The sequence below is a fragment of the Hippoglossus stenolepis genome, chromosome 24 (genome assembly GCF_022539355.2).
Source record: "Hippoglossus stenolepis isolate QCI-W04-F060 chromosome 24, HSTE1.2, whole genome shotgun sequence".
NCBI classification, from domain to species: Eukaryota; Metazoa; Chordata; class Actinopteri; order Pleuronectiformes; family Pleuronectidae; genus Hippoglossus; species Hippoglossus stenolepis.
Genome location: NC_061506.1, coordinates 5,139,154 through 5,161,974, shown reverse-complemented (window position 1 = coordinate 5,161,974; position 22,821 = coordinate 5,139,154). Strand labels below are relative to the sequence as shown.

The 22,821-nt window shown below is 40.6% G+C and overlaps 2 long non-coding RNA genes across 2 annotated transcripts in view; one reads left to right on the top strand and one right to left on the bottom strand.

Moving 5' to 3' along the window:
* Positions 1 to 630: 630 nt before the first annotated feature.
* Positions 631 to 22,821, bottom strand: part of LOC118103580 — a 70,803-nt gene continuing 48,612 nt past the window's right edge. Inside the window, exons 7-11 of the long non-coding RNA XR_004694907.2 lie at positions 16,165 to 16,256; positions 14,621 to 14,732; positions 3,645 to 3,722; positions 3,033 to 3,063; positions 631 to 1,909 (exon numbers count right to left, since the gene is read on the bottom strand). This is a non-coding gene — a long non-coding RNA (uncharacterized LOC118103580). The remainder of the gene's footprint in view (positions 1,910 to 3,032; positions 3,064 to 3,644; positions 3,723 to 14,620; positions 14,733 to 16,164; positions 16,257 to 22,821) is intronic.
* LOC118103581 lies at positions 1,771 to 9,575 on the top strand. Its single transcript, XR_004694908.1, has 4 exons — positions 1,771 to 1,847; positions 5,072 to 5,126; positions 9,215 to 9,295; positions 9,485 to 9,575. It is a non-coding gene; the product is annotated as an uncharacterized LOC118103581 (long non-coding RNA).

The following is a 22,821-nucleotide window of genomic DNA, read 5'->3' as shown; positions in this document are numbered from 1 at the left end:
TTTCATGTCGAGCAAATAATAATAAGTTTTCTAATGTAGAGTCTTTTCATCTATTGATTTCATGGCAAAATAGAGAAAGACTTTTTATTTTCTATACATTTAAATGGAGCTTTGAGTGTGAAATAAAGCTAAATAATGATTATAGGTAGAATGAGTTTTCATACAGAGGTGGATGGTTTCACTTACAGCCTGGATCATGTTGACCTTTTCAGAGTTGTGATGCCTGTGTGTGGGCTGTGTGTGATAAGTGAACAGAAGACCCCACTCCCATCATTGTCACTGCTGTCACATCTCAGCTCTTTGTGTCTTATTCTCTCACTTTGTGTGTGATGCTGACTTATACTGTCTGTGAACCGACGTCCTCCAATGGCTCCAGCTAGATAAATAGATAAGATTTGCTCCGCACGTATAGTTCTAATTATTAAAATTACCCTAATGACTAATAAACCAGACAGTGAGAGAATCAAAATAGAAATGATTAAAAGGGGGCTGAATTGATTAAGCTGATATATAAATGTATTGACACAATATCAGTTATGCATATGTTTAAATATTATAATTATCATCACTATTGGATTATTGTGACAGCCCAGCAGGCGCTTCACTAGAAACATATTCACTCAGACCAGGGCAGTTTCATTTTTTAAAGACAGTGTTGACACAATGCGACTGAACAATTGTTTACATGCATATTTTAAAGTGCGGTTACAAAGCAATTGAGGCAATACTGCAGATAAATAATAAAGTACTATATAAAATATAGTACAGCATCGTTTAGACATGTCAACCCAAAGCTATAAGTAAAGTTTAATGAGACTAATCAACAGGTTTAACTCCTGTTGTTATTGATCCAAGCAACATGTTGAGCATCACTCGTGTCTATTTACATCTTTGATGTTAAGTCTGTTCCTATGGAGACAGAAAGGTCAGTGACGTAGTTTAAATTGAATAAACACGAGTTAAAGTAACTTTAAATGTTTGAAGGCTCCTGGAGGTTAATAAGTAACTAAAGTTGTGCTGTAACTTATATGCTATGGATGAACAGTACGTTTACATGTTTAAAGTGTTGTATCCAGTGTTGTAGTTTCTTAGCTGCAGCTTTGGAATTTTCCATGTGTTTTAAATATTCAATGTTCTGAAGCTCCACAGGGTGATTATTGTATCTTTGGATTTCTGATTGTGACCTGAGTTAAATGCATTTAAAATGTGATCACAGATTTTCCTGATACCCACTGTAGATACATGTGTTCACCTCACCGTCTTTAAAGGGACACTAACAGGCACTTTCCCTGCTGAATGTTTGTTGCTAAGTTGCAGGATGTGCTTCTGATCTTAAATGAGATAAAAAGGAGAAGCTGATGTTGGTTGGTTGTGCTTCAGAGTCTCTGGCTTTCAGTCAATGTGACTTACAGACATCAACAGCCTGCAACTTGATTTCAGTTGCACTTTAATACGGTGTTTGTTATCCACAAACTGCATGAGCCATGTATGAAGGTTTTCCTGCTGTCCTCAGGTGACTTCAGGTTTTATTTGGAGCATTGAATATGGATCCAAGTCCTGTGTGATTTGGTGCATGTGAACGTGTTATTCCGCACAGTGTTTGTCTTTTCAGTGTCTGTGTCGTCGTCAGGTGCTCAGGAAATGCAGGGTGTCACATCAGCTGCTGCTCAGTTCGAGACTGTCTAGTCTACAGGAACCAGTGTGTCCAGTCTGCAGAAACCAGTGTGTCCAGTCTGCAGAAACCAGTGTGTCCAGTCTGCAGAAACCAGTGTGTCCAGTCTGCAGAAACCAGTGTGTCCAGTCTGCAAGAACCAGTGTGTCCAAGAATCCCCAACACCGAGCTGCTGGTGAGCCGTCTTCTCTCCATACGGTTTCACATCATGAGCACTTGAGGTAGAGATTTCTATACCTGCAACAAACAAACGATATTTATCACAAAGCAGGTTGTAACCTTTGATTTTAGGTATATTTTCCCAAATAGTTTGTTACACTCAGGAATCTGATTCTAATAACATGGATTTAAACAAAACCCTCTAGTCTGTTAGTTCAGAGATGGAAAGCAGCAATAGGCGTAATCTCAGCTCTGGGAATAATAATCTACAGAGTTAGAAACGAACAGACAGAGAATAAAAAGGTTTGTTAATTGGAAACGATGAGGCCATTAAATCATTAGGGAAATTATATAGAGTTAGACTTACAAAAGAATGTGCACAAAGACAGAGAGGATGCTGGGTAAACAAACAAGTACGAACTTGGTGTACATATAGAGGAACAAACACTTTAGTTTATGCTTTTTTAAATCTTGTAATTTGTTTATCCTGGTTATCTTGTGTTAGCTTCACCCACTTTCAGTTACCTATATGTAAGTGAGAGTATATATGTTTGTATGCAGGTATTGTTTGTATATACTAAGTGCACATGCATGCAGAGGTTTATATGGAAGCAAATAAGATTAATCTTTATCCTTTTCCACTATAATATTCTCACTGGTTGTTTATCAAAGAAAATAATAAGGATAATTGCAGGAAATCTGTGCTAACATCATTTCCCTCTTCCTCTGCCATTTTCACAAGTTTGAAAATGTGTTGTAGGTCGCTGTAGGTCCTTGTAGGTCGTTTGTTAGCAACATAGTACATATAATATCACTACTTTGTTTTTCTCAGCACACACGTCTGGGCAGAGCAGAAGACCAAAGAGTTGGAGATAAAACACACAGCAATAAGGAAATCTCAAAGCCAACAGGCAGTCAACACTCACACACACACACAAACTAGCCCAATAGAATCAAAGGCATTTCTCCTGTGCAGCGGCCGACCCAGTGGGTTTGTTTAAGGCTCTCTGTCACAGCAAGCTGTCAGCTCTACTGGAGCTCAGCAGCACTGACACACACACACACACACACACACACACACACACACACACACACACACACACAGTGCCTATATACAGCATTAAGCTATGACATACTGTATGTCATGTTAAATATTCAGAACTCACATAACTACAGTGAAATGAGGAAAATAGTAATTTACCTTATTTTCTTGACATTGAAGTCTCTTCTCTCTGTAAAGGAAAAGGTTTCAGTAACTGTAAAATGTAACAGCAGCATAATGAACCTATTTTCCAGGTGTATCTGTATCTAATCGTATGGGGAATAGTTGTGATTACTTTTTTTAATACATGAAACAAGCTCAATTGTCTTTGTTGAGAAATAAGTATTTTCTGAAAGCCTCATGTTCTCTGTTTCTAAAGGTATTAAATAAGTTTAAGAAGTATCTCCTCAGTCTTTTACTGTTTATTTTATATTTAATTACTGTTAGTGTAGAAGAGCAGGTTAGATTAACCATTACTAACTGTAGTAACTGCATCAGGGAAACCCAAGTGATTTCCTTCACCTGATCAGAGTTGTATAAAGTGTTGTTTAGCTGGAGTTCAGTGCTCGGCCACTAGCTTCTAAATAATAGTGTACGATATATACATGAAGACTGAGTGCGCACTATAGTGATCGGGGATGGAGTCGCGCTATCAAGGTCCTGCTGTTTCACACGCTCGACCAATCGTGAGTCAGTGTTAGCTGTCAATCATGATGTCTCAGCCTGTTTGTTTTAGCATCAAATAAATATAATAATTAAATCCAAACTTACCCGAAAAATGACTTAACTGCAACCAGCCACCAGGGGGAGATCAGGATACTTGTCGTGTCGTCCGTCTTTATATTTAATCTGTAATCAAGAATTTGACAATAAGGCAAAGCAAACACTGAGAATGTATTTTCAAAATGTTCTTTAACATTAAAATGCAAGAGCTGCCCCAGATCGGTACTTTGAGTCTTATAATAGGAACAAAATGTGAATTCCTCAATTAAACCTAATTTAAATATGACTGAGCCAACAGCAGCACTCTGAATTCTCTTTGCTCCACCAGCACTTGGAGCAGCTTTGACTTCAAGGTTTTGAAATTCACTCTCAGTAATAACTTCCATGAGTATAATAACCATTTGCAGCCATCCAGTTCCAGCCAGCTACACGGAGACTAATGTTGTCTTTCTTCCATCCATTTCCCTCATTTTCAAGTGTCACAGTAAAGTGGCCTGATGTTCCGAACACTGTTAAGCATTTGCACTCATCATTTAATCATCACACCTCGTCATTTGATTGATGCTTAATGAATGACTGGGGCCTCAGTTTACAAGACGATCGCTAACAGAGCTGTGCTAATGGCTTTTCCCTTCGAAAACGCAGAGAGACGGAGGATTCAGCTTTTACGCTGGAGCCTCAACATCATTCATTCTTTAATTTCTCACACAGAAACCTGGAGCATCTTAACAGAACAAACCAAAACCGACAGATTGTTGGCTCTGCTTTTCTTGGAAGGTACCGACATGTTCAAATGTGCTCCATGTGTGAGAAGTGAAAGATTCAGCCGTGAGCTTCGTCATATAAACTCGGCCTCCAGTCTTTTCTAACAGCATCTCTCTCCAACTACGCTCACAATTATTGTTAATTAGTGGCCACGTCACTTGTTGCTAATGGGCAGATAGGAATGATGGTCTGAAACAAGTGGAGACAAGGAGATGTTCCAGAGTGCTGCATATGACACTGTGCATTTTCCCTGTGCTTAACTCCTGCAGGGCCACAGGGAACAGGTAGAACCGTGTATTGTACATTTTAAATCATGACAATCTATTCTTCAGTTTGCAGTAATTCACCACAGCTCAATCACTGCACGGCACTTTAACAGTTTTACGCAGAAAGCTGCAACCGGCATCACCACAGGCCAAGGAAAGAAATTCCAAACAGACAGGTTTAGAATGGACACTGCACTAGCATTTAATAATAATACTAATTACCATGATTACCATAGCAACGACCGAAGCTACAATGCATTTGGCTCAGCCCTCGTGTCTTTCATGTAGACAACGAGCAGTGAGATCTCATCCTGTCTCAGCAGTTTAAGTTTCTATCACCTCGATCTTTCCTTAACCATTTGGCTAAACCTACTGTATCCAAATATTTACAGTTGTCCATAACCCCAACTCTTTCCTGATCTTAATGATACTCTATTCATTCAGGGTTTCTGCAGGGTTCCTATCTGGTGACTGGGTCTAGAAGGACTAAACAACAGAGGTGAGGATCAGAAAAGCTTCTACATTTGCTGTTTTAACACTTTCTGTGAGAATAACTGGACTGAAAATGAACCTGAACTTGACAAGTGATGTTTGAGAAATACAGAGCAAGCAGAGATGATTAAAAAAAGACTAATGATGATGTTAATGTAGCAGCAGTAATGAGCATCCTTCTTTGACCTTTAACACTTCCAGCTGAGCTCTTTGTTTGCTCTCATTCTTCCATATGTGCTACAGGCAGGTCAAGCAGTGTTGATGCCACAGCTACAGTTTATTTGTACCTCCCCCTTCCTCTCTCACACACATACACGCACACACTCACACAAACGCACATTTAATTTAATTAGAGCATGTGCGGCCTCCCCGTCTGCCAGTATTGTCAAGATGCTCAGGAGCAGCCAACACTATCACTGATTGCTTCCAGATATGAAGAAATATGATTAGACCACGTGTGTGTCTCTAAGAAGTGGGAAGAAATGTGATTGTGGTTTGTTAGTGGCGAGAGCAGAGGTAAGATGAGGGGTTGAAAATGATGTGATGATTGGATCGGGGGATACAAGAGCAGAGGGAAGGATATAAAGTTGGAGGAAGGAGGAGTGAGATGATGCATCCACAGACTCTGGACAAGGTTAGCTTAGCATACATACTGGAGGTAGAGGGAAACAACTAGCCAGGCTCTGTCCAAACTGAAAAAACGTCCATCTCTTCCAGACTTGTGTTCACGTGCCGGAGTTCAGTGCCGATCATAACGTTGCACAGAAAAGACGCAGTGTCAGCATTTAAACTGCCAAACACACAAACAGCATGTAACTTTCTCTAAGACACTTCATTAAGGTATTTATGCTAAGCTAGGCTAATAACATCCTGACTCCAACAGTAAACACAGACATGAGATTTATATCAACATTCTCGCTTCCCTAACAATTGCGATAAATTGTTTGTTTATTTATCTTATCTGAGGTGAGGTGGAGGACATGGAGGAGGAAGAGAAGATAAAACACAAGGAGGAAGATCCCTAATCCCTCACTATTAGTCTGATTTTCAAATAGACGGGAGGTAAACATGAAAGCTTGGATTCTCTGTGTAATAAGATTAGTGTTATTAAAGGAAGAATGGTAGATGGTGAACGAGAGAGGAAAATACGGCAGAGAAGTGGTAGCGAGGGAGGAACCCTGTAGAGGAGTGGTGAAAAGAAAGGGAGGCTGAAGAGAGGGAGGGACAGGGGTGATGGAGGGAGGTAGGGATGGAGTGACCTCGGCAAAAACAGATTAGTCGACCATGAAGAGGATTACCAGCAATGATAGTCCCACTGAGGGGCCAGAGTCGGTCCCAGCCACACACACACACACACACACACACACACACACACACACACACACACACACACACACACACACACACACACACACAGTGACCACATCAAAGTGATCTGCATGAGTCCAACCTGTCTGGCCAATGCAAACACACACATAACTGTCAAAATACACAGTGCATGTCATCCAGCACAGTGTGGATTTAACATGTGTTGGTATTTGCACTTTCACTGCACCACATGAATCCAACAGATGTGATTACTCTGTACATTAGGTTTTACATAGAGCTTCAAGTCTAAACATGGTGTCAAACTCTGAAGACAAGGCGTATTTCCAAATTCAACACTGCACTTCTTTGGGACTTTAATAAACCACATGCCGAGTGTGAAGCTGACAAGATGAATACTTCTCAAAATATGCCAACCACAGACAGACAGATCCTCAATTCACTTCCAACAAATCCACAGGCAACAGTATAAAAGTGAGTCAGGAGGTTGAGGAAGAATTTAAAAAACCTCCCTTTGCTCTGATCTGGGCGATCAAACGAAAATATAAAGTCCATTAAAAACATGATCAATCACAATCGAGTCTCGCATCATAACTGATTTTATAATAATTGAATTTTATGTCCGTTTAGTTAAACACTCTGCAGTTATGTAAAATTTGGTTAAAAGACAAACTTCATGTAACTTTTACAATGGGTTTTCTAACACACACACACACACACAGATGCCTGTTTTGCACACCAGCACAGAAAACAGCTGACTGTCATTGTGCTGGGCTGACACAGCTGTGTTAGCGACAGTGGTCAAGAATCACTAATCCCACTCACCCCCCCACCGCCATGACTGATTTTAACTGACGCTTCTGAACCTTCCTCTGTCAGACTACGATCCTGAAACTTTCAAAATCTGAATGATGAAGAGTTTTTATAACTTTCCGACTCGTAAATTACATTTCAGGCGTCCTAAATCGTAACAGAGTTGTGGCTGCCATTATAGTTGCAGCATTTATCTCACGACTTGGCGATACATCATTAGTTGAATTTCCGTTTCACAACTTCACAAGTGTTTAAATACAGTAAAAATACAAGGGGCGAGGAACACAGTCATCGTATTTACGATGTGGTTACGGTACGAAGAACTAGCCAAAGTATTGAGTAGTAAAACGTAAAGGTACTCTTTGTGCAGCAAATAGCCCTTTTCAAAAATCATTGCATGTTATACTAATGGATTCTATTATAATAATGAATGCACAAAAGGGTATTAAATGCAGCACTTTAACAGTGTAGTTAGTAGAGATGGGTAGAGCTAATTGAACTACTTTAAATGGAGTTGAGTAGTTTAATGTATCTATCCTAATATTTTGGATAGAACTTGTGTATACACACAAGTTAGCTTCAGATGAAAAACAAGTCGCTCTTTGAGTTTCAGGTGAAGCTGCAACATCACAAAATACAGAAAAGCTTAAATGGTGTGATTTACAGTCTCTGCCCACACAAATCAGGACAGAATCAAAAGGATAAAAGACACAGAACCTTTCCTTCTTCCTGACATTTCTCTCTATCCCACTGAGGGAAAGATTTGATATCAGGACCCCCCTCAGAGGAGGATGGGGCTCCTCTCTCTCTCTCCTCCACTCTTCCTAAATGAGGGCTTTTTCCTGTTTTTTCTGCTGTTGGTGGGGGGTGTCGCACTCTGGGAAGAATGAGGACTTCCTGTGGAGGGTTAAGTGTGCGGCTGAGGAGTCTCTCTTTCCACCTCCTTTACAGTTGCTCTCTGGGTCTCTCGCCCATCCTAAATGGGGTCAAGCTCCCAGCCAGGACCTGCTGCTTTCAAAGACCCTAAAGAGCAACTCTCCTCCATCTGGCCTTTCCCCCTTTCCCCCTGTCCCCCCACAACCTTTTCTTCTTCTTTACCTCCTTATTCCTTTTCACGGCTGTCCCCCACTTCATCTTCCTCTCCTGTGGCTCGCTTTCTTCCTCTCTAACCCGCTCACATCCATCTCTCCATTCATTTATCTAGAAGTGTAGAAAGTCTTTTCTGCTCTTGATTGCTTGATTAAAACTTGAGCAACATAGAACATTGTTCACTTACTTGTTGATCTGCCGGTAAGAATAGATTTAGGTAAAAACTGTAAATCTACATCTGTTCAAATCTTTATAAACATGAGTTAAATATTATTGTTTCAGAAGCATTTCAGAGACTAGGTCTAAAAAATATTTAGAGATGCTGTTGAAACAACCGTTATTTGTAACTAAATGTTTGAAATGTTTGTGATCTATAAACTCTTGATTGAAAAACACATGGACGTACAGAATGAAACCTGTGCCTGGAGGTCAAAGATGAACTGTTTGCGTCTTAACCTGATTTTAACCTTGTTTTTACTTTGAACTATTGTCATATATGTTGTATTGATGGGTGTTTGTCTCCTAATCTGGTTCTAACTTTCGATTTTACTTAATTATTCATGTGTTAAATTATGATGTCCGGTGTACTTGGGTGTTTAGAAAGATACTGTGAAATAGTACATTTTTACTAATATTAATATTGTTATTTCTAGAGTTATGCATGGCCTGGCTGTAACAGGTCAGGCACAATAATGAGTCTAGCTATCTTGGGATCTACTTTTAACCTGTAAATCTCACACTCTGAGTCAAACAGCTTCTAAACCGACGTTCACACCATCATGAGGTGAATCACCACAAAGGTAAGAGCTTCCTGAAGGCAGCAAATCTTCAGTCAAACTAAACCAGACCTTGTTTCTCCTGTTCCAGCTCCTGCTAATAGATCGTCAACAGCCTGACGCCCCAAACGTTTCTTTACCAGCAGATCTGTGAAGAGCCCTGCTGCTACAAGTGGGTGCACCTGTCTTATCACTTTTCCATAGTTTCAGTGCACCTGCAGTGAAAAGTCAGTCTTCTGTGACATCAACAAAAAGCAAACAGGCTGATCACTTCTTTAGTAAATGCAACAACACCTAATGTAAAAAAACAAGATTAGCCTCAAATGCTAATGGCACTCAGCTACCTCCCTCTAACCCACAGGCACCTTCACACCCAACTCAGGACCCTCCCTCTTTCAGAAGCAGCAACATACCTTCACTCCGCTCTCCAGACGTCCATCTATCGAAACAGTAGAAGGGCAAGTTGAGATCTTTTTCTCCATATATCCATCCAGGATGAGCCGAGTTCTGACATTTCTACACTTTTTAAAAATCTTTTGTAAAAATGATGAGCAGGACAAGAAGAAGAAAGAAATGGCTGCTGATCAAATAATCTCCAGTTAATGTTCAACTTGTTCTCATTGTTCCTAGATGCAGATGTTTGTCCATGACATTGCTCTCAGCCTCGCAGTGACACAGATGGTCCCACAGCACCTCCTCTTCCTGCAGAACCTCACATGTCCATCTACAGAAGTCCTGATGAGGACCATCTGAACTCTGTCTCCACCTTTAGCATCTTCTCCCCTTTTTCTGCTTCCTTCCACCCAGACCCGTCTCAACTCTTCCTGCCTTCCTCAAACCTCCTCTGCCTCCAGTCCTCAGGCCTGCCCACCTCTCCCTTCCTTCCCCGCTGTTCCTCCCATCACTGACTGTCCTACTCCATCAGCGATGGCCAGCGTGGCTCTCCGCTCCCCTTCCGACCCATACTGGGTTTTATTTAATTTGTCCGTATAATAGACGTGAATGAACCCGGGGTTTAGGGCTACACAGGCAGAAAGCGACAAAGGAGGGAGGGGCAGGCCGCTCAGCAATGTGTGGGAAAAGAGAAACAATAAGTGCCATTAATTTTGATTGGCTTCCCCTTTTTAAAAATTACTTCCAAAGTATGATGTCCCATTGTGGGAGCAGAATAATGCTGAACAATGCAGCAGGGGGCAGGGAGGTAGTCTTATATATCCAGGCTAATATTCAAGGGGCTTTGGCCAATGCCGGCTGGCCCGCACTGGATAACCCTGCAGTGCAGCGACTGGGCCTGGGGTTAGGCTCATAATAGGAGGCATTGGGAGGCCTTTAGTTCCCATTGTGGTGGCTGTGTCAACAGTGAGGCTGCTGGGAGTTGCCTGGCATGTGCAGCGGAGAAAGGGCCTTTATCCCCTTCCTTTTAGAAACGCAGAGAGAGAGAGAGAGATGCACCATCGCTTCCTCTGTCTCTTTCTGTCCCTGTTTACCAGTGAGGGTTTTTATAGATTGTCTACAGGGAACAAAATGTGCCCGAACTGGACCATTAGTTACTGTAATGAATACAAGCTAATACTGTAGCATATAGTATGGAAAGAATTTCCAGATTATCACCCTGAATCCCTATTGTCCAACCTTTACTAAAGGCAGGATCACTCAATCATAATTGGACCACAAACATAATGTGATACAAGCAGGTGATAAAATACAATATCTACAGCTTGTCCCAACATTAAACAGCATAATCATTTACTTGATCTACGTGTGTTGGTGTTAAATGTAAAGTACAGGCTGCATCTGCATTGGTGGCAACAGGTTGGGGTAACAGCTGCTCTAGTACCCCGGCCAAGGAGGTTATGTTTCCTCTGTTTGTTTCTTATCAAGATTTCAACAGGACGGACTCCCACATAACTTAGTTAAAGGATGTGGAATCTGTCAGGCATGAACCCATTTAATTTTGGTGCGGATCCAATATTCTTTATCTTTAACATTTCTCAGAATAAATTCATGGATCTTGATGAAAAAAACCCAGGCATGTTTAGTGGACTGATATTTTGTGTGAAATTTGTCTTTATTAGAGGACTGTTGGGCCTTGGAGGAGGAATGTGCTCTGTGTGGCCTTCTACTTATTTTTTTTACTTTAATAATGCACCTAAAATGTTAGTAATTGTCAGGTTCAACACAGAAATATAATATCTCAGATTTCATTTGACAACTGTTGCTGCTGAAATGACAGAAATGTGTACGAGCTAAACTGTCAGTCCACTCAAATCCCTCTCCCTTCCTGCTACGTTTTAGAGCGACACCCACACGAGCAGCGGTCGGCTTGTCAATATCACTGTCGGCCCATTCATTCATCCAACTCCACCTGGGAAAGAGACGGACACGTGTGTTTGCTCTAGATTCTATTCCCCCAGGCAAACACACACACACACACCACTATTATACTTGTCTCCTGACGGCGATGAGCCAACCTTGAGAAAGCGAAGCGAAGCTGAACAAATAGACGCATCCAAAAGTCACACACACAGGCGTACACATGTATGTAAATACACACGCAGAACAGCAGCACCTAAACAAACAGGCCTGGCAATGGTAGCAGCACACGCCAGCTCTCATTACCAGCCAGCACAATAAGCTGATGTCCACACACACACACACACACACACACACACACACACACACACACACACACACACACACACACACAGAAGTGCTCCTCAGTCAATACTCAGCGAGTTTCATTCAGAACACGTTTTTCCAAATAGCCTGTACTTTAACATGAGATATTTTTCATCACAGTATTCTCTAAAGTAATTTATGTGACAATGTCTTTATCTTTAAACATTATACAGGATCTCTGAGATTAAAAATATCCAAATGTGAGCAGAGTGATAAACTGGGGGGGCTGGTGGACAGCTCTGGATGCTGTTTGTTTACTGCAGCCACCACAGCGTCAGCAGTTTCCTGTTGGTGTCTATTGTGTGACTGACACGGATAAAGCACACGAGAGGGAGAGCAACTGGTCAGCATAGAAGGCCAGAGAAAGAAGGAAAAGCCTGGCAGTGTTACTCCATGTGTCAGGAATAAGTCACAATCCACAACCTAGTATATGACTCCATCGTATGTGGTCAACACGCCTGCTCTCTCTGCTATAAAGTATTTTAACACAGCAGGATTCTCGGTGAAACCATGACTGAAACTCAGCCCATTAACACTAAATGTTAACTAGAATGGCTCCGGATAGAGCAAATACCACTGTCAAGGTCCAGCCCCTTATATTCAATCAAGCTGCACAAAATAACACATCAGTTTCTTAAATATGCCTGATTTCTTTCATCAAGATCCATGAATCACTCCAGAGTTAAATTATAAAAATGTTAAAATGAAATCTCGCAATGTCGCAAATTCCTGCATCGGCTCACTGATCCGAATCCACACCAAAATGTCCGGAGTTCTTCACATCCTGTAACCAGGTTTCATGGAAAAGCTCATCTCTAGGTGCTTTCTTTTTGCTAAAGGGATTTGTAAAGTCAGTAAATCTAGTAAACATCATAGAACGTAGTCACTAGAAACACAATCAGATCTGTTTACGATATAGTTTCACCAACTGCCTGTTTATTTTTTCAGGTGTCCAGGGTTTTGAGGGCAACTGTTAAACCTTTACATTAACTTCAGAAGAAGAGCGATATATTTTCTACACAGGATGAAGACTGTGGATTGGCTCCTTCATCACTTTCATTGGAAGAGTAACTATTCTATTTTTAAATCCATCTTATAAGTATATAGTTTAATTTCGAATACTATTTTTCAATCTCTGCTATAAACATGCACTCAGTGCCCAGTTTATTAGGTACACCTGTACATGTAAATTTAATCTTAATATAGATAATTATGTTCAGTCTTATTGAGGTTGTAGTTTCCACGTCATTAAGATTAACGAGTAATGAGCAAACAGTTCAATTAGTAGGTCTCCAAAAAAACTTGTATTAGACTGCATTAGATATTTGAGGTGTACCTAATAAACTGAGTGTTAATGTAGTTGCAGTTTCTTTACTGTTTACTTTTTAAAATGTATATTTAAATACCTTTTCTTTACATTTGACATGTCTTTACTTCTAATCTACTTTTTTACTTTGGGTGCTTTGTTCCACTTTCCCTCTGAGCCCTGGTTTCCTCACAGTGATCATTTAAGTACCTTATTATCTTGTGTACACATGTGCACACTCCCAGCTAATGACAAGCCCTTCAGCTGACCTGCTGACCCTCATCAGAGCAACAAAGAGCCGGATAGCAGCGCTGGGACAATAAGATGGAGAGGTTGCTGAGGGTGACGAGATAAAAGCAGTGACACAACACTGATGGAGGGATCAGGAGCATGACAGGAGGAAGGTGGGGGGCTGATGATATGAAACTCGGCTCTACTCCATACAGGATGAAAGTGAAAAAAGGTAATGCCTTAAAAAACAAAAGGTAACGGCCAAGGTGTCAACGGTTCTAATTAGGATACTAGATGTCGCGTTATCACCACCATCTCTGACCAAAACAAAAGCTTGGTCCGCCATGACTCCATCTCCCTTTGTGTTCTCCGCCTTTAAAGTCGATGGGTGTTGGTGAACTCTGCTGAGGCGACCGCTGAACATGCACAACCAGAAATACTATTTAATAGTTACCTAGTGTGCAGGAGAACCACAGAAACAATCCAGCTAGCTGTCACACAGGCAAATTAATGAGCCCTGTCCATAGACTGTGTGAAGATGGACGACATGACTGCTCCACAAAAGTGAAGCCAAACACATCGCCCCCTGGTGGCTAGCTGCACTACAGGTACAAACTCAAAGATGGTTTCTGTAATTTTAGGTAGTTCTCATCACTGTTCAAGTGCTCTTTCTGGTAAGTTTATATATTGGATATAGTTAGTCTTTTTTTATGATGACAAATAGTCTATTTCTTGCTGCTAACTTTCCCCCTACTCTCCTTCCCTCCACACCTCTTCCATGTGCATAGTGAGGTGGACTGGGTGAAGACTGCGGAGCGTCACTGCTCAGTCAGTCGAACTGGACAGATGATCAGGATAAGAGCGAGAAACAGCCCTGTCCATCATTCTGTCTGTCTCTAGCATGACCAACGTACGTTATCATCTCATCACTGTGCTGTCAGCGGTCTATTGCTTCTGCATCCCCCCCACTCACACTCGCACACATCACTATGTAGTAGCACATACTGTCAGGCTGCACTGATAAGACGTCCATTACTGCTTCTTTCAGGCTGTCAGACAACATAAGTGTATTTTTAGGAACACAGTCGCTGCTGTAGCTCCTCGTTGATTCTAAACTGAACTATGGACTTTTTATTACCAACTGTTACTATCTACTACTATTTATAAAAAGTCATATTGCATCGTATTCCATGTTGTGCTCCTCACTCATGAATTACAGATAATTTAGAAAGAGCAGGACCACACTTAAAACCTCCTCCTGTCATAGTTATAAACACTAACCTGCTTGTTTGTCTCTTCTTATTCCCCAAACTCTCCGTCCTCTACGGTCTCTTCGGGTCCTCTGGAGTTCCACTGAGTTCCTGACGCCACACCATCGGTAAGACGTCCCGTCCTGTGAAGCCAGGATTTATTTAGTATCTACAATCGCACCCCAACTGCTTTTCAGCCTTATGTGCAGCAACTAGTATGTTTTTACTGCAGATTATTTTCTTTCCAGAGTCCAAAGTGCAAATTGTCAAATAGTTTCAATCCAAGAATCTTCAAAATTGTTCAAAAAGGTTTTTGCTTAAAAAAATACATATTTTTCATGTCAAATGACAAACAAATAATTTCTCGAAGGAAAAATATGAATTTCACTGCTAATCAAGTAACACTAATGGCTAACAGTACTGATTATTTTTATTAATGTAATCTTTTGTCAAGCAAAAATACCAAATCTTTGCTGTCTTAGCTTCTCAAACGTAGATATGATGGTTTTCAATGTTGTGTGTGATGGTAAATAAATCTTGAGGTTTTTGACTGGACACGCAACTTTAAAATATCCCATTGAGCTTTGGTTAATCAATCAATAAATACAGTTTTTGGACAACAATAGAATGAGGTTGAATTAATTTATCCTTTTGTGATATTTCTTGAGTAACCTGAATATAAAATTTCACGTGCTTTGAAAGCTAACTTTTCTGCAAGTTTGTTTGTGAAAGTGCACGGGTTAAACTCAAAATAGATCAAATCTGATCCTGTTAATCAAACGAAACGGGCAGAAATGTCTGCCTCATTCAAACGGCCATAAGAAAAGTCCTTATTGACTGGATGTGTGGTTATTAGCTGCTAATTTAAGGTGCAGCTGGAGGTATTGACACTTCACCTCCTCCGTGCTGCCAGCACACATTCAGCTGCACGGTTTGATTGAAAACTTTTCTTCACTGAGGGGGAAAAAAGTCCTCCTATTGTGAAAGAGTGCAGTGGCACACAGAGAGAAATAATAACTCTGACCTTGCTATTAAACATTATAGATTTCCTTCTGTACAGGATCTGATGCTCAAGTGTTCTCATTGAAAGCTCCTTAGAGAGACACACTGACACATGCACACACACTCGCTGAGATCAGCCTTGGCCAGCTTCACAAAGATGGACAAAACAGAAGATCCAAGCAATGACCACAGATACAAAAGCTTTTCTATTAGTTTGGCTGCATCATAAAATCTGATTAATTTTGATAAAGTAAAGTTACCAGCACAACTTTAGTTTATACCAAACTCTATCCTTTCTGAAAGATATCGGTAAAATGCCGTCGCTGATGTGAAAACTTGCATTGACTGAATACAAATTGGAAAAATATTAGTAATGTGCAAATTAATTGCAGAAAAATACATTTGTCTTCTGTGCAAAGGCCTTTAAACCTATGACTCACTGAAGACTAATTTAAAATAAAGCTGGGGATCATGTTATAAGTTTTTGTGAGTTGAGTGGCACAACTGTAATGGTTCATTTTGACTTTATTAAACTGATCTAAAACAAATAGTACAGAGAAATGGAATTCTAACCTTTTTGAAGGAAGGTCTGTGTCTGGAACGAGTCAACTTCCTGTCAGAGGTATTGTGTGAAGTTCATGGTTAGCTGCCATTTTTCATTAGTCCTGGAAAACAGGAATAAAAATAAAGATTATTAACCAATTAAGTTCTTCAGTGTGAACATGAAAACAGGTGGGAAGTCTGAAAAGGTTTTCAGGCTTAAACGTTGCAACTTAAAAGAGAAAATGGAGTAAAAGGTTGACTAGAAAGAAAGATGATCCATAAACATCAGTCAAAGCTGAGATCTGATTCCTGTTACTGACACTCCATCATATTTAGTTTGACTCTGAGTAAAGTTCAGCGACAACGTTTCCCATCATGATAACTGAAGATTCCACCTGTGGCATCTGTCGGCCTTGAACAGAGGAAGAATTATTTCTGTCATTCTGCTTTTGTCTGTTCATATCTAAAATTTAAAATAAAGCTTTCACTGACAAAACACTTAGTTACACACATTCACACCTGGACGCTGCAGAGCACCAGTCTGAGCAGCTGACCAGCAAACACTCTTTCAGACAATCATGTTGACAGAAAGCAGGCAGTAAAATAAAAATCTGGTCTAAAATATCTCTGCTGTGGAGGAACTCAGCCCTGTACTGAGATGTTCATATACACATTATTCCTCTTTCACCCTCATATGCAGGCACCCTCTCCTCTTATACCTCTAAATTTGCACTACCTTTTCTTTTCTAGTGCCATTACACACTCACACAAAGGCTCCATTCATAACCTCCCTATCTACTTTGTCTCCTTCTCTGCCGCTGTCTTGCTCCCCCGTCTCCACCTCCATCTGCTCGTCACACCCAAGGTCTTGGGAGAATAATAGCAAATAGCAGATTAGCATTCACCTCCGACCGATGCGATGTGACTCGGTACGCACACGCACACACAGGCTGCTGCAAGGCCACTCGCCCAGACCTCACAGAGTTAATTAAGGTGACGCAATTATTACTGTGGAGCTGTCAAACACACAAACACACATTTTGTTCTTCACTGGTGGTTTTTACAATTCAATGTTAAATGAATCTATAAATTACATAACCATAATGTGTCATATTGTCATAAATATACAGTTCATCTTATCTAATCGGTTATATTTGGAATATAGTGTTTTCCAGTGTGATTCTATATTGAATGTTCAAAAAAGTTCCTAATGCAGGTTTAAGTTGATTTCCAGAGTTGTTACTTTAAAAAGTAGCCATTCATCTGTATACACAGCCTCCAAACTGCCCCAATACAATCATATCACCATCTAACTTTAGACAATTGACCAATTATCAATCACTTCACAGGAAAATAGAACTAAACCAACCAAATAAAATACCAAAGAATATGGACATAAATGTCACATTATTTAAGTTTTAGCGCCGTCGTGAAGGTCGAGGTTTCAAACTCTTAATGGGAAGAGAATGACAAATGTTATTTCGATATATATTGGACTTTTGTTATATTGCTATTGATGAAAATTATATTTACGATAATGATTTTGTTTTATCTCCCAGCCCTACCAGAAGAAACTGTAAACTGATTGGTATCAGTCGTCCGCTTTTGATATAATATGAATCAAATATTAAATATTGACCCGTATCACAGTGGGAATCTGTGCTCTGGTGTCTCCATGATGACCTACAAGCTGTTTCAGAAGGTTTCCCACCTCGACAGGAATAAACTGAGGGACTTTTAAACCTGTTCTGTTACTGAACACCTCCTCCAGCTTGTTAGACCCCCACTCTCTGCAACATGTCTTTAATATCTCACAGATGGATTCACTTATTAACCAGAAAAATAAATCGCTATCGGGCAACAGGAAAAAGTGACGGTATTAATCAGCCTACAACCTTTCTGAGTCTCTGTCTCACACACACACGCTCTGGTATGAAATCTCGAGGTGGTGTGTGGGAGCGACAAAGAGGCTGAGAGCAGGCGATGGTTATCAGCCACTGTAGGAAATTAAAGGGATGGTCCAGCGCTAATATGCAGATATGCAGATTGATGATAGAGGCCTCGCTCACTGTCGCTCAAACATGTGCTTTCTCTCTCACACACACATGAATTCAGAAGGCATTACATTAACATACATTTCTCTAAGCCTGACTAGTACTTTCCTAACCCCAACCACGACCCTTATCAAATTACAGTGTAAACAGATTAAGGCCCCCACAAAATGAGCAACACCTGGATCACACACACACACCTAGAATCAAGTACAACATATGACGGCAGTGTGTGTATAACTGTGTAGCAGCGAGTGGATGAGAAGGTTGATTAGACTCTGTGACATGAATACCAAATCAGGTGTGTGTTCTCTGATTTGAATCGAACGTAATCAAACAAGAATTACTCTTAATCTAACAATACTGCTGATATAATTTTACTACTTCTACTACATTTGTGTGAATGTATCCCAACGCCAACAGAGAATACCACATATTCCCTCATGTGCACCACTTCTTCTGGCTAAGCCTCACATTATACACACTCAGTGTGCAGCAGGAAAACACAAACTCAGACAGAAAGAGCTGACAAAAAACTCAGCTGTGCCGTTTGTGATTTAGATGCAACAGTTGTAGTGGCATCGAACAGCGGAAAAAACCTTTTCTGTTTATCTTACAGATATCTAAGGATGGACAACATGACGGCTCCCCACAATTGCCAGGGTGATTGGCAACTGAAGCTGACTCACAATTGGTCAAGTGCGCGTTTGGACTCGATCACTTCTGGGAAGACTCTAGCTCCAAATGCACAAGATGGCAGTGCTCGTATCCGGGATATTTTGGCTTGATTTCTTGGTTCTGGGAGGAGGTGGAGATGTGTAGTCAATTGTTCTGTAAAGTCTATGGTTCATCTGAAAAGTATTTGTTTTTAATGTAGCTTTAATTTAGTTGTTCCCAGTTGGGACCCCCACAAGGGATTGAGTTAATGACAAGGGTGGGAAATGAAGCAGTAAGTACATTCTGCTCCACAAATTATATATTATTATTTTAAGATTTTGTTTTCTAAACACTAGTTTTGCCTCCCAAGGTGTAATTATTGTAGTCAATCAAATGTTTGAACTGTTCACCATTAACTGACGTGGACATGAAGCATCACAAGTAAAAAGGTACAGTAATGTAACATGCAGGCAAAACAACAAATGACCCTAATCCCAACGATTTATACAGCAAACAGTCGCACAAAGAATAAAATGAAAGCCCTACTTGACACCACTTTCATTTACTATACGAGTCTCCATATGTTCCACAGTTTCCAAAAATGTAGGAAGAGAAGAAAACTCAAAGCAATGACGATAAGATGAAAAGAAAAGAAGTCCGGTCCACGGTGTTGTCACTACTGACTGATATGCTCTCCAGGTTCCCTCTAGTCACACGGCTCACCTCCAAATCAGATGCTCAGAGCTCTTTTGATAACTGCTTTGAGCTGACTGCATGTTATTACAGGTATTACATGAAATTGCCTGTGTTAGGTGAAGGGGATTATGGTGCTTTTGGGTCAATACTTCCTCTGAGCTGTTTGGCTGCTGGAGCTGAGGAGCGATTAGGCCTTTGTCTGTCAATTCGACTTCATAGAGGCGGTTATCACACACACTTGTGCAGGAACCGCAGTGATTACGGCCTTAGGTGTATCGAGGCCCATTCAGTATGCTGAGATGTGTCAGATCTAGGGTTGCAAGGGCTGTCCAACACACACACACACACTCTGAACGGTAGAATGTCTAAATTTGTCGACAGGAGGAAGGGTGACAGTTGTAAAATAGTCAAAATCTCCAGTGAGTCGGGAAATATAGAAATAAATCACACAAGACTCCAACAGGGAACACCGAGTCTAATAAAGGGACCATTTATCACTGAATATTACACTACTATGAATTTTGCTTTTTGTGGACTGAAGTGAGTTTAGATCTTAATTGAAATATACACGTGCTGCCTGTTTGTCAGTAACCTTTCTAATAACTTATCTGTTTGCAGTAACAGAGCCAGTGGGAAAACACCTTCAACCTCAGGTTTATTCTCTTGAAGATCTTATCTTTGCAGCAGGAAGCAGGTGGGCTTACTTTTAAGTAGTTAAGATTATTTATAATTTCATTATCTTTCTCATCTTCCTTGTGATACTTATTTTGTGATTATGTTGCTGTATCATTGTAATCTCCCTTTAGATTAATAAGGTACTTGACACATGCAACAGGCTAATGAATTATTTATCAACAGTATCACTGAAATAATTCTGTATAAAAAAGGTTTAGAATTATGAAAGTGATAATGAAGCGTTGCCATTTTAACACCATCACCACCTTTTTATTTATTAAATTTAGGGTTGATTTTATTAATGTACATTTTAAAACTCTCGTACTAATGCAGCACAAGCTGGAGCAAAGTGATGTTATTAGGGGGCGTATAGTCAGTCTCACAGTAGGAGCTGAGCTGACCGGGTATGGTGATTTCCACTTTACTTTTGTGTGGGTTAATGAGGAAAAACCTGAAAAACCCTGAGCCTAATGGGATTTTGTGATAAGAAATTACCAGTGCTGGGTCCTTCTCTTTTGTCTCTAGCTCAGGAGTTCAATGGCTGAGCCAATAAGAGGGAGCTCAGGGCCTTGGTTACCGTAGAGACGGGAGAACACAGGCCACAGCGTCGCCATGGTAAACAGGGGAGCCATTCAAAGTTCTTTTCACACACTTGCATACACACACATGCGTAGCCTTGTGGCCGGTGCTCATTTTTTCTCACTAAACAATTGTAATTCAAACTGAACAGATTTGTTCAGACTCGTGGAAACCGATGAGGAGGAAGTAACTGTATATCATGACGGGAGGGGGGGGGGAATTCCTCACAATGCTCCAGAAAATGATTTCCTTTAGAGCTTTATAAAATTAATTTATTAGAAGAAATAGAGGAATATGCTTTTTATTCTTTAAAGTACATATGTAGTGTTTTAATCCAAGTAAAGCTCCTTTTCCATTGGTTAAAAAAAACACTAAGAACTGCTAACACCTGGCTAGATAGGTTTGTATCGGCTCCAGCTCTGATCGGCAGTGATGTGAACATGCTAATTTCTTTTTCTTTTTTTTGGCAGTCTTGACGCTTATATTGCACCTTTTCTGGCGCGACGTTACATGACAGATTGTGAGTATTGGTGCGTAAATAGCCATGAATGTTGGTGTACTTTTATTAATATATATATATTGTATAATATTTTTTATTTTCTTCATATCTTGCAACACAACGAGGTGAGAGAGCTTTTTAGTTTCTAGCATGTTTGTGATGTTGAAGTGAAACACCAGGGGGGAAAGAATCCAATAGTGCTAATGGAAAGGGAGGCGATCACCTTTTTTATCAAGTTTAGCTTTGTTTAAAAAGCCTGCGTATACCTGCTTATTTTGGTAGAAAAGCAGTAAAGGATACCCCTTTTCGACAAGGGGTTCATGAGTGGTAGCTTCAGGATGTGAAAATATAGCTTTCACCTGTTTTCTTTTTGCTCTGTTAATATTTTACAGTCTGCTTACAAAGCCTGTTAAAGCCCGTTTAAGACCTTGTGTTCCAAACTGTCACAGCTTTGTTTTCCCTCGTACACTTCATTTCACTGCTGTTAGGCTCTGATTTCTGTGCCGGTTTGCAGCCTGCGTTTTTCTTCTTAACTCAGAGGCCACGGAGCTGAGCTGAGTAACACAATGACAACAATGGGAGAGAGCGTACCCGGAGCAAATGGGCGAGAGGAAGAGATAGGGAGGAGGGAAAGAGAGGGAGAAAAATGCTCCTTGGCTCTCCTGCTCCTGCACTGCATCAGCTCTATGGCGAAATGGAAAACAAGCAAATTACAGAGCACTTCCACGAAGACAGTGGCCTTGTCATCTCAACCTGCCAGTAAGGATTTCCTAAATTACCGGTAGTGCAGTGGGAGAGCTGCCCTATAGCTTATCTGCCACTCCAGCAAACAGACAGAGACAGCACTCTCTCTGTGAAGGTTTCACCACGACAGGACATGGAGCCAATTTCAGGTTCTCTTCAAAATAAGCAGAGATAATCCAGCAGGTTCCAACTCTTACAGGATGGAGTCAGATGCTTCTGTCACATGTCCTGAGCTCCTCTGCAACAGTAGTGTCAGAGTGATGGTGGAAAGTAACTGGGTATATGTATTCAAGTGCTGTACCAAGTAAAGTTTGAGCTACACGTACTTGTATAAGTATGCTATACGGTTTTGTCTGTTACTGTAAACTCACCATCAGGCGGCAGAGTGATTTAGTGTGATGGTCAAGTGAGCCACAGAGTGAAGAAAGAGAGGGAGCAGCTAACAAAGCAATGAATGAAAGGTTATTATTTCTGTTTTGCATCTGTCATGCTCGCTCAGATTTTTCTGGGCATTTTCCTGATGTGTTTCCACATGTGCAAGAAGGCAGCGCTGTTATCTGGGATATTTTATACGTAGTCTTTATACAAAGTCTATGGTTTGCACCATCACGATAATGGTGTAAGTGCACTTAGCATTCCAGGGAACACTGTTTTTGTAACTTTTAGCATAAGGAGGAAGCATCATGTTCAACTAAAATCACAAAATTAATGTGAACCGCACTTGTGAATAATGACTAATGTCCTGTCATTACATTATGGCCGATTTGCTTTTACAAGAATCAATTT